Consider the following 14,147-nt stretch of genomic DNA (forward strand, 5'->3'; position numbering starts at 1 on the left):
GGATTAATGCCAACCTATCTTTTATTGTAATAAGTTTTAAATGTAGACCTTCACTGCATATTTTGATCACACCTGTATACCAATATGCAGAGCTCTATTATAACAAATTTACTCACATGATTATGGAGGATGGCAATTCCAAAATCTGCAAATTGGACTAACAGGCTGAAGAACCAAGGAACAGCCAGTGTTGTGGCTGTTCAAAGACCATGTGCTGGGAGAACTCTTTCTTGCACAAGGGAGGTCAGGGCTTTGTTCCATTCAGGTATTCAACTGATGGAACATCATCAACTCACATGTAAAGGGTGTCTACTTTCCGCAAATGTCACCAATTTAAATGCTAAATGCTCCCATGTGACACATCTAGAATAATGTTTGATTATATATCACAACAATGTGGCCTGGCTAAACTAACACGTTAAATTAACCATCACACTAGACTTTGTCCTATAACATAGCCAAGAAAATGTTTTCAGAATGTAAATATGATCATGTCACTTCCCTGCTTTAAATCCTCCCAACTTTTTACTTTGACCTTAGGAAAAACTTAAACTTTTCATGGCAACCACATTGTGATCACTTTGTTGCTTATTTTTAGATCTTGTTTCTTCCATTTTCCCTTGAACCCCTTAGCTCCCTCCAAGTGGCATCATTTTTGATTTCATGGAGACACTGTTTGCTCTTACCTGTAGTCCTTTGTACTTATTGTTTCTTCTTCCTGAAAACTTTTCCTCACCCCTCAAACTCTCTCATTAATCTGTCTCTATACACTTTTTTCTTAGTAAAAAGTTAGATATCACTTCATTTGGGAGAGATTTCTTAATTCAAAAGTTGATTTATTCCTAGTATCTAGCATCCTCTTCAACACAGAGCATATTGTATTAGTTGTGGCTCTCTAGAGGAACAGATTCAATATAAACTACACGCATGATTATACAAGGGGTTTATCGGGTAGGTTTACAAGATCAGAAGTGGAAGCATCCCAATGACTATCTGCCAGATCAGTGACAGAAGAACCTAAAATGGCCATCTGTGCATGGAAAGCCAGGGGATGCAGTAGCAGTCAATGGACAAAGGCCTGGAAACTCACTGCAGAGTCACAGGTGGAAGTTTGGTTAGGAAGGCTGAAAAGTCTGCACTGAAAGGCTGAAGGAACTGGAGATCAATGTCCAAAAGCAGTGATGAAGACTGAAGCCTCTTCTAAAAAGACAAACTCGTCCTTCTTTCCCTTTTTATTCTGTCCAAGCTACAAGCCCATTGGTTGGTGTCACCTATATCCAGGTGGGTCTTCCTCCCACTCAGTTTGCTGGCCTACATTCAGTCGTCCACAGACACAGCCAGAATACAGCAATTTGCTAGGTGGTTCTTACTCGAGACAAATTAATACATGACAATTAATGATCACACTTATCCTTTTTAACTATTTTGAAATATCTGAATAATATACAGGTGTTCTGCAGAACTAAGAGTAAACCTGAGTGTATTACTGTACAGTGCTAAGTGCCAGCAATCATTATTTAATAGTAGACACCTTGCTCATGGGAGCAACCTTCTACTTAGCTGTCTCTGGGCTTTGTTCCTACTTCACTAGTTGTCTCATCTCACAACTCTTCGCTAATTTCCAACCTTCTCCCCAACATCTTTATGTTGAAATGCCTTTAATTTACATCTTCTCTCCATACCTCTCTTCAAAAGCCCAAGCAACTTCTTGATATTGTGTTTTAGATGTCCAATACATATCCCAAACATAAAATATTCAAAACTTATTTTTCTCCCAAAGTTGATAGCAGCTTCAGTTACTATGGCCAAGAACTCTGAACCCATATTTTACTTTTTTTCTTCTCGCTTTACACCTAACGCATCAGAAAATTATAATATCTGTCACTTCATAATATATCTAAAATATAAGTACACCCCTCCCCCATTACCACTCTTGTCTAAGTCACTTTAATATTGTAACAATTCTTTCCACAGTGTGTTAATTGCACTTTCTGCTGCAATACTTGCCTCCTTACCCAGTGTTATCAGTTTAGCAGCCAGAGTAATCTCTTTATTTAAAAAACATCACATTATGGAATTGCTTTGCGTTTTAAAATAATGGCTTCCCATTTCAATCAGAACAAAAGAAAAAAATTCTTAAAACTTCCCCAGTCCACATATAGCCTAATGCTCAATACTTTGCTACCCAGATGCCAATTCTCCTGGCTCTCTGAGCTCCAGCCACGGAGACCTCAGTGTCCAACTATAATAAGCAAGGTATACTCCCTTCCAGAATTTCTACTCTGTTCCCAGTCTCTGGAACCATCTTTCCAGAATGTGCTTAACTCCCTCACCTCTTTTGAGTTTTTCACTAGGACCTATCTTTACCATCTTATTTAGAATTGCTTCCTTCCCTCTACTCTCAAACATCTCACTTCCCAGTCCCAGCTTATCTTTTATTTTCTCTATGGACGCTGTCATACAGAAAATGTATTCTTTATGTTGGTTGCAGTATTTCTTCCTTGCTAGAATGTGCATCCTTAGGGTATGGGTCCTTTCTGCCTTTTTTGCTGCTATTTTCTAATGTAGAAAAATACACGTTATTTTTCAAATATGAAGTAGTTTACAAATATTGAATGGATGGATGGATGGATGATTTCAATAACTAAATACCTTTCCAATACAGCCAGTATTTATATACTGGTAGTACTTTATAAAGTACTGGGTACTTTATAAAAAGAATATAGCTTTGGTAACAGCCAATATTTCCAATTTAGTAAGGGTTGGTGTAGTTTTGTATTTTTATAAGCATTTCTAGGTAAATATCATGACCACCAACTTCAAATTTTGAGAACACTGTTAAAAATCCCTAAGAATCCTCATTTAGCCTGGTAATGTCAGTGTCTTAAAACTTGTTTTTTCTGCAGTATTGAATAGTAAGCACAGAATCTTCTCAGTATGTTATTTGCCTACCCCTTTCTAATGTTTTTAAACAGGGTCTTCCTAAGTTGATAAGCTGCCTAGGCTGAGCCCAAACTTGGTTTCTTCCTGCCTCAGCTTCCCAGAGTGCTCTGTTACAGGTATGTACCACCATGCCTGGCTTCTTAAAACTTTCTGAGTTGTGGGCCTGGGATTTAGCTCAGTGGCACCACACCTGCCTTGCAAGTGCAGGGTCCTGGTTTTGATCCCTGGTACCAGGAAATAACAACAACAATAACAATAAACCTTTCTGAGTTATCACATTAAGGTTCTTGTTAGAAATTTTATTCTTTACAAAGGTCATCAGTTAATGCAAACAGTGTCTTAGATGGAAAGAAAAAAAATTATAGACCTGTTCTTTTAAATAATAATAATAGAACTGATGCTTAGGAATATGCAGGGCTTACTGAGAAAAATAAATATGCAGTTATTCAGTTATTAGAATAAAGAGGTTACTAATATTCCTCTGAAAATGGAAGCTTCTATTATGGGACTTTTATCCTGATTTTTATTGACCCCATGCCTCACCTTTCCATGTATCATGTTTATTTTTAACTCAAGACTTTCTCTTCTCTTGACCTTAATGCCCATTAGAAGAAAAGGACTGGCAATGAAAATGAGATTGTAATGTTTGATTTAGATTGTGAATGGAAAGCCTGAAAGTTAGTCAGAAAAACCAGATACAGGCTTTAATTTGCGATGACCTCAAGAACTTTATTTCAACTCTCCAATACTCAGTCCTCATCTATAATATAGAAGACATGATTTTTGATATCTATGTGAAAGCATACTGTAAAGTGGAAGGAGCAGTATGCACTGAGATATTATTAAATAGTCACCTTCAATTTCTGCATCTAAATTTACAATGGATGCTTCTTATATTTCCTTGTTTATGTTTTCTTAAGGACAATGGCTTCTCAAAGCTTGAGAAGCTATATATGACAAGAGTTCTCTCCATGTGGAAAACAAGGAGATATATTGTCTGAAAAGGTTTTATAAACAATAGCAAAACTGACTGCAAGTTGTTCTTTTTTAATCACCATAAGTCCTAAATGATAAACAATGTCAGAAACAAAATACTCTCTGCCATTGGGTCAGACTCCTTTACTGCCCCACTCCTGCTCTGATAAACTGGCCTCCTTAAACCATAATCCTTATTAGTACTAAGGCTCGTTCCCCAATGGACATATGCCCTACCTGATCACAGTGTTTTCTGGAAAATAAATAAGTGGCCAACTCCATCCAAAAAATGGCAGGTATTTCTGAGACTTCTCTGTGTGCTGTGAGATGTATCTTTGTTCTGGCTGGATTTGGGGATAGGGTAGGAGGTAAGTTTGACACTTTCAGCATTTTTGCTGCTAGTATTAGGATACAGTCTGCTTGGGAACTGAGCCAATGCAAATGGAAGCAGAGATAAAATATTGGAAGATTAAGTTCAGGTTAGATAGTATCACGGAATCATGCAGAGAGTTCAGCCTGGATTTTCAGGAACATGAAAGTTCCAAGCTGGCTTGATTTTCATGTTTGCCTCTTGATTCTGAAGATCAGTCACACAAAAGTCTTTATGAGAAAACTGCTTCATTAACATGAGGAGGCAGGCTAGCACAGGGTTAATTCATTCCAGAACTAAAGTACGCAGTGTGGCCCTGCCAATGAAAATAGCCCAGGTTCTAAAGCTGACTCACTCCTAAGCCTCTTTCACAACCTAATAAATAAGAGGGGAAGGTCAAATAGGGGACTGATGGTCAAACTTTTCTTTTAACTCCAAAAATGTTCAAGCATAGCTTAGGGTCAGCTTGGTATCTAATGGAAATTTTGGAAACTGATCCAGGTTTGAATATAGAGAAAGAACCTTGAATCACCTGCCTGAATCTATAAATTAAACTTTTAAAACATTTTTCTGTAACACATTGCGACACTAGATTGACTGTATGGAAATGCTAAGGTAATTAATATGCATTTAGCTGCCACAGCAAGAGTCATTTTTATTGTTTTAACAACTATATTTTAATGTCAAAAGCACATAAGGCTTCTGTGTAGTTGCCCTGTTAATGCATTATAATTACAGATGCAATCAAAAAGATAAGTTTGAATTTTTTTTAACCTAAGTGACACCTTTAATGACTTCTGAATAACACATGACTCCAATTAGAGTTATCTCCAAAAAATCATACCTAATAGCATCATTTATTAGAATACTAAATAGAAGCTCTTTATTTCAATGCCATCTCCCTTTAAGCTGCTTTCCAAGGGAAGGGCATGGTTTCCTGCACACTATGCCAGAGGGCAAAATTCTTATGACTGGAATTCAGCTTAGATAGTTTTCTGCCAGAGAAATCACTGAATACTTTTTCTTGGTTAAAGTAAATTCAAAAATCTATTTTTAACTACTAACAAAATGGCAGGTAGTATAGAAAATGTAGGTCCCCAAAACCTATGTGCAAGAAGTTTACAATGTAATGCAGAATGCAAATGTGTGAGGTAGGCCTTGAGGAATCCATAACATGGGACCAGCAGAGGAAATGGAGTATATTTCATGCAAGAGAAATAGCCTATGTGGCTATGAAGTCTGGGAAATACAAAGAAAATTATTATATTTACAAAAGCAATCAAGTTAAAATGCAGTCTTACTGAGTAAAGGTAGACCCTAATCCAATGATTAGTGACCTTGAAAGAAAAGGAAATTTGGACAAAGAGACAGAGAGGGAACATGGCTATGTTAAAAAGGATATAGACTGGAATTATGTTGCCATTAACCAAGAAATGCCAAGGATTCCCAGCAACCATTAGAAACTAAAAAGAAGCAAGGAAGACTCCTCCCCTAAATCTCTTCCAGATGGTTTGCCCTGGCTCTGCCACCCCTGTAAGAATGGAATGTCTCTGGAAGCCACTGAACCCAAAAAGAAAGACTAAAAAGAGTAGGTCCACAAACAAAATGCTGCCTATATCAGAGCCACCTTGACTGACCAGCAGTCCTATGAGCCAAGAGCAAATGCTTATTCTTTTAAGTCATGAAAAACAGTTGTTTGTAGTATTTTATTATTACATCATTGCTTTTTAAATTGCATTATTGTATTTTACAGTGACAGAAATATTTTCACTTGGCTTTGTCTTCCTCTCCCACCCTAATTCTGAATTTTCAATTTCTCTAGCCTTCCCAGAAGTAGCAACTGTATGTAATAATCAACTTTTTTCTTACTAGTTTAATGGCTTGTGTATAGATCTCCCCGCAAAGCCTCAAGCAATGAGGTGGGACTTTCTTTACAGAAGTGGATAAATATAAAGTGTGTGATGCTGGGATTAAGGGTGTGTGATTACTAAACCACTACACTTGAGTGATTGGTTTGGCACCTTCCTAATCCTGGTAGTCTGGATGGGAGAAAGGGGGTAGAAAGACAATTCTTGTTGCTTTTGCTGTCTTCTGCCCCTATAAACTGTTGCCCCCTCTGTCACCCTGTCTTGGAGCCAGCTGATTATGGACTGAAACCTCTACAAACTGTCAGCCAAATAAATTCTTTGCCCTTTAACTTTGGTTGTCAAGTATCTTGTCTCAGCAATGAGAGAAAAGTAACCTAACACACCAGTGATTCAACATCCTATTATAGGTACTTAAACTGTATATAACCCCTCACTTTCAGACACTAGGATGGAAATAATTTTTTCTGAGACTGTATGGAAACATGGTTTTGAGATAATTTCCTATAAACTCCATTATTTTTGCTCCACAGAAATTCATTTCTCCCAAAGAGTTAGAAATTCAGCACAAGTAGCCATAGTAAAAATAAACTCCTGGTCCCTCTCATTATGCGTTATTGAAGGCAGGAACTCATAGAGTGTTCAGTAGATGACAATCATTGCATAAGTATCTTTGCTTCTGTTTTAAGGCACAAAATATATTTAAAAATCAAAAGTGTCCATTTTAGAAAATATATTTTAAACATTTGAAAAGACCTAGGCAGGTTGACTATTCACACAGAATGCTATAAGTGCTATAGAATTAATACAATTTCAATGGCAAAGGCAGGTAAGGAAAATAAAATATTTTCAACAGAATAAAGTATCATAGTTAAGAGTAAGGGTTTCAGTTTCGCTCTTGTTAGAGCTGAAGCCCTAACCCTTTATAGTATTAGTCCTCAGCCAAATTACCTAAACTCTACTTGCTTTTTTCTCATCAATAAACAGGATAAAAATATTATTACCCATCTCATTCATTTCTTTGTGAGGATTGATACAATGAGATATAGAATATTCAGCACAGAAAGTGAACAATAAACAGATGCCAGCTATTACTATTCTTATTTATTGACTCATGACAGTTATGTACATATACATTTCAGTTACCCATTTTTGATTGGTTCTTTTATTTGGGTTAATTTTTTGAGTTCTTTATATATTCTAGAAGTCTGAAAAATTGCTGGTAAATTTTTTTTCACGTTTTGTAAGTTGTCTCTTCACTCTATTGGTTATTTCCTTTAGTGTGCAGAAGGTTTTTAAATTGATATGATCCGATTTGTTGATTCTTAGTATTATTTCTTATACATTGGAGTCCTGTTCAAAAAGTTCTTGTTTATGCCTATGTCTTAGTACAAATGAATATATGAAAAAAATGTTCAACATCACTCTCAGGCCATTAGAGAAATGAAATTAAGACAACACTGAGGTACCATGTCACTCCAGAAAGAATTGCCTTCATCGAGAAAACAAATAATAACAAATGCGGGGAAAATGGAACCCTTCTACACTGTCAGTAGGAATTTAAAGTAGTACAATCACTATGGAATTAGTGAAGAGATTCTTCAATAAACTAAAAATAGAAATTCCATTTGACCCAGCTATTCCCCTCCTGTCTTCCTAGAAGTTTTAAAGTCGTCATATTATAGTAATACATACATACCCATTTTTATAACAACACAATTCATAATAGCTAAATCTTGGAAACAATGTACATGTCCATCCACAGATGAACTGAACAAGAAAATGTGATTTATACAGCATGAATTATTACTCTGCTATAAGAAAGATAAACTTGAATCACTTGTAGAAAATGAATGCACCTCAAGACCATAATGGTAGGGAAATAAATCAGACACACAAGTTTAAATATTGCATTTCTCTTATATGAACAATCCAAGTATAAATGAAGAGCAAAAGAAGATAGACTGTAGGAAGTAGTAAGATCTTTTTCAAATGAGAGAGGGAACAAGAGTTGGAGGAAGCACAAAGGGATGGGAAGGTGAAGGGACAAAAAAAAATGTGTTAAGTACACATAAAAACTCCCCAAGATAAATATAATCATTATGTACTGCAAACATAACATCTAATAATAACATTTTTAAACATAACAGATAGACTAAATGCTTATGTGTCCCTGAGATTCATATGTTGAATACCCTCCAAAGTGATAGTAATTGAATATATGGCTCTTGGGAGGTAATGAAGGCTAGAAAGTGTCATAAGGATGGGGTCCTTATAATTGGCTTGGTGACTTAAGAATACATACCCCAACAAAAGGCTCCATGAGGGCATGATGAAAAGGAAGTCATCAATGAGCCTGCAACAAGAAATAAATCAGCTAGCTCCAGCTTCTAGAACCATGAGAAAGTTAAGATTTTGTTGTTTAAACCATCTAATCTAGGGTATTTTGCATGGCAGCTCCAGTGGATTAAAACAGATTCCATTCCTTTTAATCCTCCTACCCATCCTATCTTTTACTACTTTCTAGTTCATTCATTTTAGGGTTTGATATCTTGGTCATTCATCTTATAGTTTCTTATCATTTCTATATTAGTTGGGGGTTTTTGCAGCGCAAGTAACAGAAACCTAATTCAAGCTGGCTTAAGGCAAAAACACATAATTCACTCGCTGATACAGTACAAGTAACCAGCTGAGCCCCAGAGTTCAGGAGTGCTGCACACTGTGGAGTGTCAGCTGTTTACTCCATAACACGGCTGATAGGGAGCTGGGACACAAACCTGCTGCTCAGCATCGCACATAAGAGAAGCCAGCGCAGGAATAGGTCTGAATTCAAACTCTGCACCATTGTTTCTGCTGAATGTGTACTGCTTTTGTCTTATCATAAAGAAATCATTAAATTAAACCACCATAAGCTGGTGACCACTTGCATAGGTAAGGGGAAAGAGTTCTTTTGTCTTCTTTCTTCTGTCTGCTTTGTTTATAATTCATCTTCTATTTGATCAGGAGAGACATTAATTGCTTAGACTGTGAAAACTTTTTATCTCTTTTTAAATTTTTATTTTATTAGTACATGTTTGCAATTCACACAGCTTACGATCATCATGGGGAGTGGTTACATGTATATATTACAGTTTTTTGGCACCAGGGATCAAACTCGGGACCTTGCGCTTCCAAGGCAGGTGGCAGAACCATGGAACTAAATCCCTGGCCCCATATTACAGATTGTTTTTTCCTAATCCCCTTCCCCCACCCCTCTTTTTCATACTTGTTCAAATTAATTGTCTTAGCTCATATTATGGAATATAGTGTTTGATTGCAGTTATTGGGATCCTGTATATGGCACATCTTTATTCCGCTCATTTCCCCTTTCTCTCCTCCTCACCCCTCATCCTTGTTCCTTTGGGCCACTTTCCTATTGGACAAGATCTGTTCCCTTGTCCCTGTCTATCCATCCATTATCATTTTCTTTGTTTGTACTTTACCTCACTCCAATAAGAGATACCATACAGTATTTAAGCTTGTGTGTCAGATTTATTTCACTCAGTATTACATTTTCTATTTTCCTACAAATGCCTCAAATTTGTAATTCTTAATAGCAGAGTAGTATTCCATTGTATTTAGATACCACATTTTGTTCATTCAATCATCTGTTGATGAGTATACAGTCTGCTTCCAGGAATTAGCTATTATGAGTTGTGTTGCTATAAACATTGGTATGCATTTATTGCTGTTGTATGACATAAGTTCTTTGGTGAAGCTATCTAGCAGAGGAATAGTTGGATTGTATGGAATTTCAAATTTCAATTCTTTGAGAAATAACCATACTGTTTTCCATAATGGTTGTACTACTTTCCATTCCCACCAACACTGGAGATTTCCTTTTTCATCACAGCCATGCAAGCATTTGTTATTGTATGATTTCCTAATGATTGCCATTCTTTCTGGAGTAAAATGGTATATTGGCATTTTTTAAATTTGCATTTCTCTAATGGTCATAGACGTTGAACATTTTTTCAATATTTGTTAACCATTTATATTTCTTCCTCTCTGAAATATCTGTTCACTTCTCTAGCCTATTTCTTCACTGGGTCTTTAATTTTAAGTGGTTTAATTTTTGGAGTTCTTTATAAATTCTAGATATTAGTCTTCTGAGGAGTCACTGGCAAAATTTTTTCCTCTTCTGTAGCTTTTCTCTTCATTCTACTGATTGATTCTTTTACTGTACCCTTGTCTTTTTCTATCCATACATTATTGTTTTCTTTGTTTGTACTTTACCTGACTCAGACTCTTTAGTCTGATATAATCTCATTTGTTGATTCTTGTTGCTATTTCTTGTGTGATTGAGGTTCTGTTTAGAAAATCCTTTCCTAGACTTATGTCTTCAAGTGTCTGACCTATTTTATCTTCCAGAAAATTTAATATTTATCTTTGATCCATTTTTATTTTAATTTAGTATATGGTGAGAGATAAGGGCCCATTTTCATCCTTCTACAAACAGATAACCAGTTTTCCCAGCACCACTTGTTGAATACGCTCTCTTTCTTCGAAAATATGCTTTCAGACCCTTTGTCAAAGATCAAATAGTTGAATATGTCTGGGGAGGTGTCTGTATCCTCTATTCTGTTCCATTGATTCAAGTGTCTGTTTTTGTTCCAGGTCCATGCTGTTTTTATCACTATTGCTTGGTATATAGCTTGAAGTCTTGTATTGCTATACCACCTACTTTCCTCCCATTGCCCAAAATTGCTTTTACTACTCAGGGTCTTTTCTGGTTCCATATGAATTTCAGGTTTATTTTCTTTAAAGTATGCTGTGTGTATTTTGATTGAGACTGCACCGAATATGTACAAGTTTTGGAAGTATGGCCATTTTGACAATATTGGTTCTGTCTATCCAGGAGCAAGGGACATCTTTCCATTTTCTGATTAGATCTATTAGATTATGAAATTTCAAAAACCCATGTTTCCTGGTGTGAAAAGTGTCTGTGTATCACACCACATGGTCTACAAGTACACTGATTAGGGTAAGACTTGTATTTCATACAAGAGCAATATGTTAGACTCAGGATGTTATGTGGAGAGCAGAAACCGTGGAGGAGAATAAAGGAAAAACAGAAGAAGAGAATGAAGCTGTGCAGAAACTGTCACAAATCGTGTAGAACTAAGATAGTTTGGTTCATAGAAGTTGACTTTGTACAGGATTTATCTTATTGCTTAAAAAGGGACCAAAACAAGTAGGAATATATTTAAATACAAGTGGAAAGGAGTTCAGTTACACAAGAGTAGTGCATCTGCTGCCTTTAAAAAAGTCTCAGAATTTACTGCTAATGGAAAATATGGAATTTCTGACACTGGTAAATAATCATTATATATAAATTCGTATCATGATCATTATCATTGGCACCATCACTTACCAATAACCAGCTAGGAACTATAAATTTAAGTGAACAACCTCAATCCTTCTCGCTGCCCTTGAGAATACAGTGATCTAGAATGAGATGATTATTGGTTATATTTCTGCCATAAATTCTTCTCTAATGTTTGAAATTTAGAATTTTACATTTCACAGCTGTATGATGTAGCAACACATGTGAAAATTACATGAAAAATGTTATACGCGTCAGCATGTCATGCTTCTTATCATCCATAAATGAGAGTACCTGCTTACCCAATTCCCTCCAACAATGCTATATTGGTTAATCTTAAAACATTTTCCAGTTTGTCATTTATGAAAAGATAACCATTTTGTTTTGGATTTATTTGACTGTTAGTGTGATCAAACATTTCATAGGTTTATTGCCCACTTTAATTTCTTTTTCTGTGAGCAGCCTAGAAATGGCAGATTTGAAAATAGATACATTTCTCAGTGTCTTATTTACTTTCTCATTGCGGAGACATAATACCTAACACATACAGCTTTAAGGAGGAAAGTTTCATTTTGGCTCACAGTTTGCAGAGGTTTCATCCTCAGCTGTCTCCAAGGCAGGAAGGCATGGCAGAGAGGCATGGCAGAGGAGAAAGAGCTCATGGCATTGCAGTAGGAAACAGAAAGAGCAATCAAGAGAAGAACGAAGGAGACAGACCTGTCCAGGCCATGCCCACAGTGATCCACCTTCTCCAACACAGGTTCACTTCCCAACATCATATTTAGCTGGGAACTCATCAGTGGACTAATTCAGTGATCCAATGATCCAATCACCACCCCTCAAACACCCGATTTATAAGCACATGAGGCTTAGGAGACATTTAGATATAAACCATAACAGTGGGATACCAAGTTAAACAAAGTTGAGCTAAAAAAAAAACAAAGTTGAGCTCTAAAATGACAGGCAGCTTACAACTGAACCAGTACTCCCAGCTGGTCTTTCCTGAAGGATATAAGAAAACTTGTATTATTCTTAATTATCTTTAGCTAAACTCTTTGCTTTTCTCTATTAATAAATGATCAACAATAACACACATTTATCTATGTCAGTGTACCTTATATTTTCCCAATGATTATTATGCATATATTATAGAGTTGTACCTAAGGACAATGAAACTCGGTTTTGAGTTTCTAAATAATGGAAGAAATTGAGGAAATAGACTTAGGTAACTATTGTAATTTTTGCAGGAGAAATTCTGCAGTCATACAAGCCTGAGAACTCTATTGGCATTAGCGGGTAATCCTTTCTGTTATTGTTACACTGTCTTTCTATATAATCTAGCAGTTGTAGACTACAATCGCTAAACTTCAGATTAACCATGGAAGAAACATCAAGTGAGAATCAAGTTAATCTCTGAGTTCCTAGACAAGAATTTTTCACAAGTGATGGACACTTGATTCTCAGTCACCTCGCCTACTCCCATTCTTAGCCACCAAATTATGATCTGTGAAATTAGAACCTAATATTTTTAAACAACCACTCAGAGGTTATTCTGCTTTCTCCTATTCTCTCTCATATTTAATTATTGAATCCTTATTTTGTAAAGGGAGGAAAGCAATAAAGTGATTCAGCTTTTATTTCAACCTCGGATAGATTTTCTGTGGTATTAATGCACTGATCATGTTCATCCATTTATTAACTAAGGTGAGAGAAGGGAAAATGTGATGTGAGAGATTTCAAATATAGGCCTAGAAGTTTTAAATGACCAGTATTCTGCAGTCTCACCAAAACTCACATACCATCCCTTATTTAAGAGGGCTTCACTTAGTTGTTTTAACAAAATCTAGTCAACGCCAAGACATCTCTGCACAAGATAAAAAGACATAGTGTCTCACAAATAAACGATGTGGGGTCCTAAAAGTTGATTGGATGGGCTCAGAGCCAGAAGAGTCTGGTATGAATCCCAGCTCATTCCTTATTAGCTCCAAGGTCTTGCTTGAATAAGTTAAGTTTTTAAAATTTATTTTTTTCTATTACTACATGTTTCCATACCTAATGATGGCATTCATCATGGAGAATTTGTACCTTTACATAATACATCTTAATTATGTTTTCCCATTGCCCTACCTTCCCTTTAAGCCTTCTTCCTCTCCTCATTTACAAAAGCTGTTTCCACTTTTTCCTTTATTTTTGCTGACAATAAAATGTGGTTAACCATTATTCTACTTTGCAAATTTGTGAATATTTTTAAATTTCTAGTTATCTCATAGATATTTAATAAAACTCAAGATAGAAAATGATAAATCAAAAATACAGATTGTGTGGCCAATAATGAAGAAAACAAAGTTAAGTTGCAAAGTCTTGAATTGACAACTTTTACTTATTTAATGGAGAGCTGTCTGATAAGTTCATTATAGGTTTACTGACCTGAAAAGTGAGAAAAAAAAGAATATGAACCAAGATTTTTTTCATCTCAGATAACATAAGAAACAAAAGAAGCAAGAACTAAATCTTAAAAGTGTTGATTTTTTGTTGAATTTTCTTTCACCAGATTTACCTAGTTGATCTACTAAAAAGGCAGCCAGTATTCCTAAATGAGTGGGCCTAGGAGTAAAAAAAACTAGTAAAA

At 35.9% G+C, this 14,147-nt stretch overlaps 1 long non-coding RNA gene across 1 annotated transcript in view; it reads right to left on the bottom strand.

Moving 5' to 3' along the window:
* LOC147822974 (uncharacterized) overlaps positions 1–14,147 on the bottom strand; it is a 206,723-nt gene that overhangs the window by 42,832 nt on the left and 149,744 nt on the right. The window contains exon 3 of the long non-coding RNA XR_015444802.1: positions 8,459–8,509. This is a non-coding gene — a long non-coding RNA (uncharacterized LOC147822974). The remainder of the gene's footprint in view (positions 1–8,458; positions 8,510–14,147) is intronic.

The sequence above is a fragment of the Heterocephalus glaber genome, unplaced genomic scaffold (assembly GCF_053883595.1).
Source record: "Heterocephalus glaber isolate CG9 unplaced genomic scaffold, H.glaber_assembly_v1.0 deba00001606, whole genome shotgun sequence".
Lineage (NCBI taxonomy): Eukaryota > Metazoa > Chordata > Mammalia > Rodentia > Bathyergidae > Heterocephalus > Heterocephalus glaber.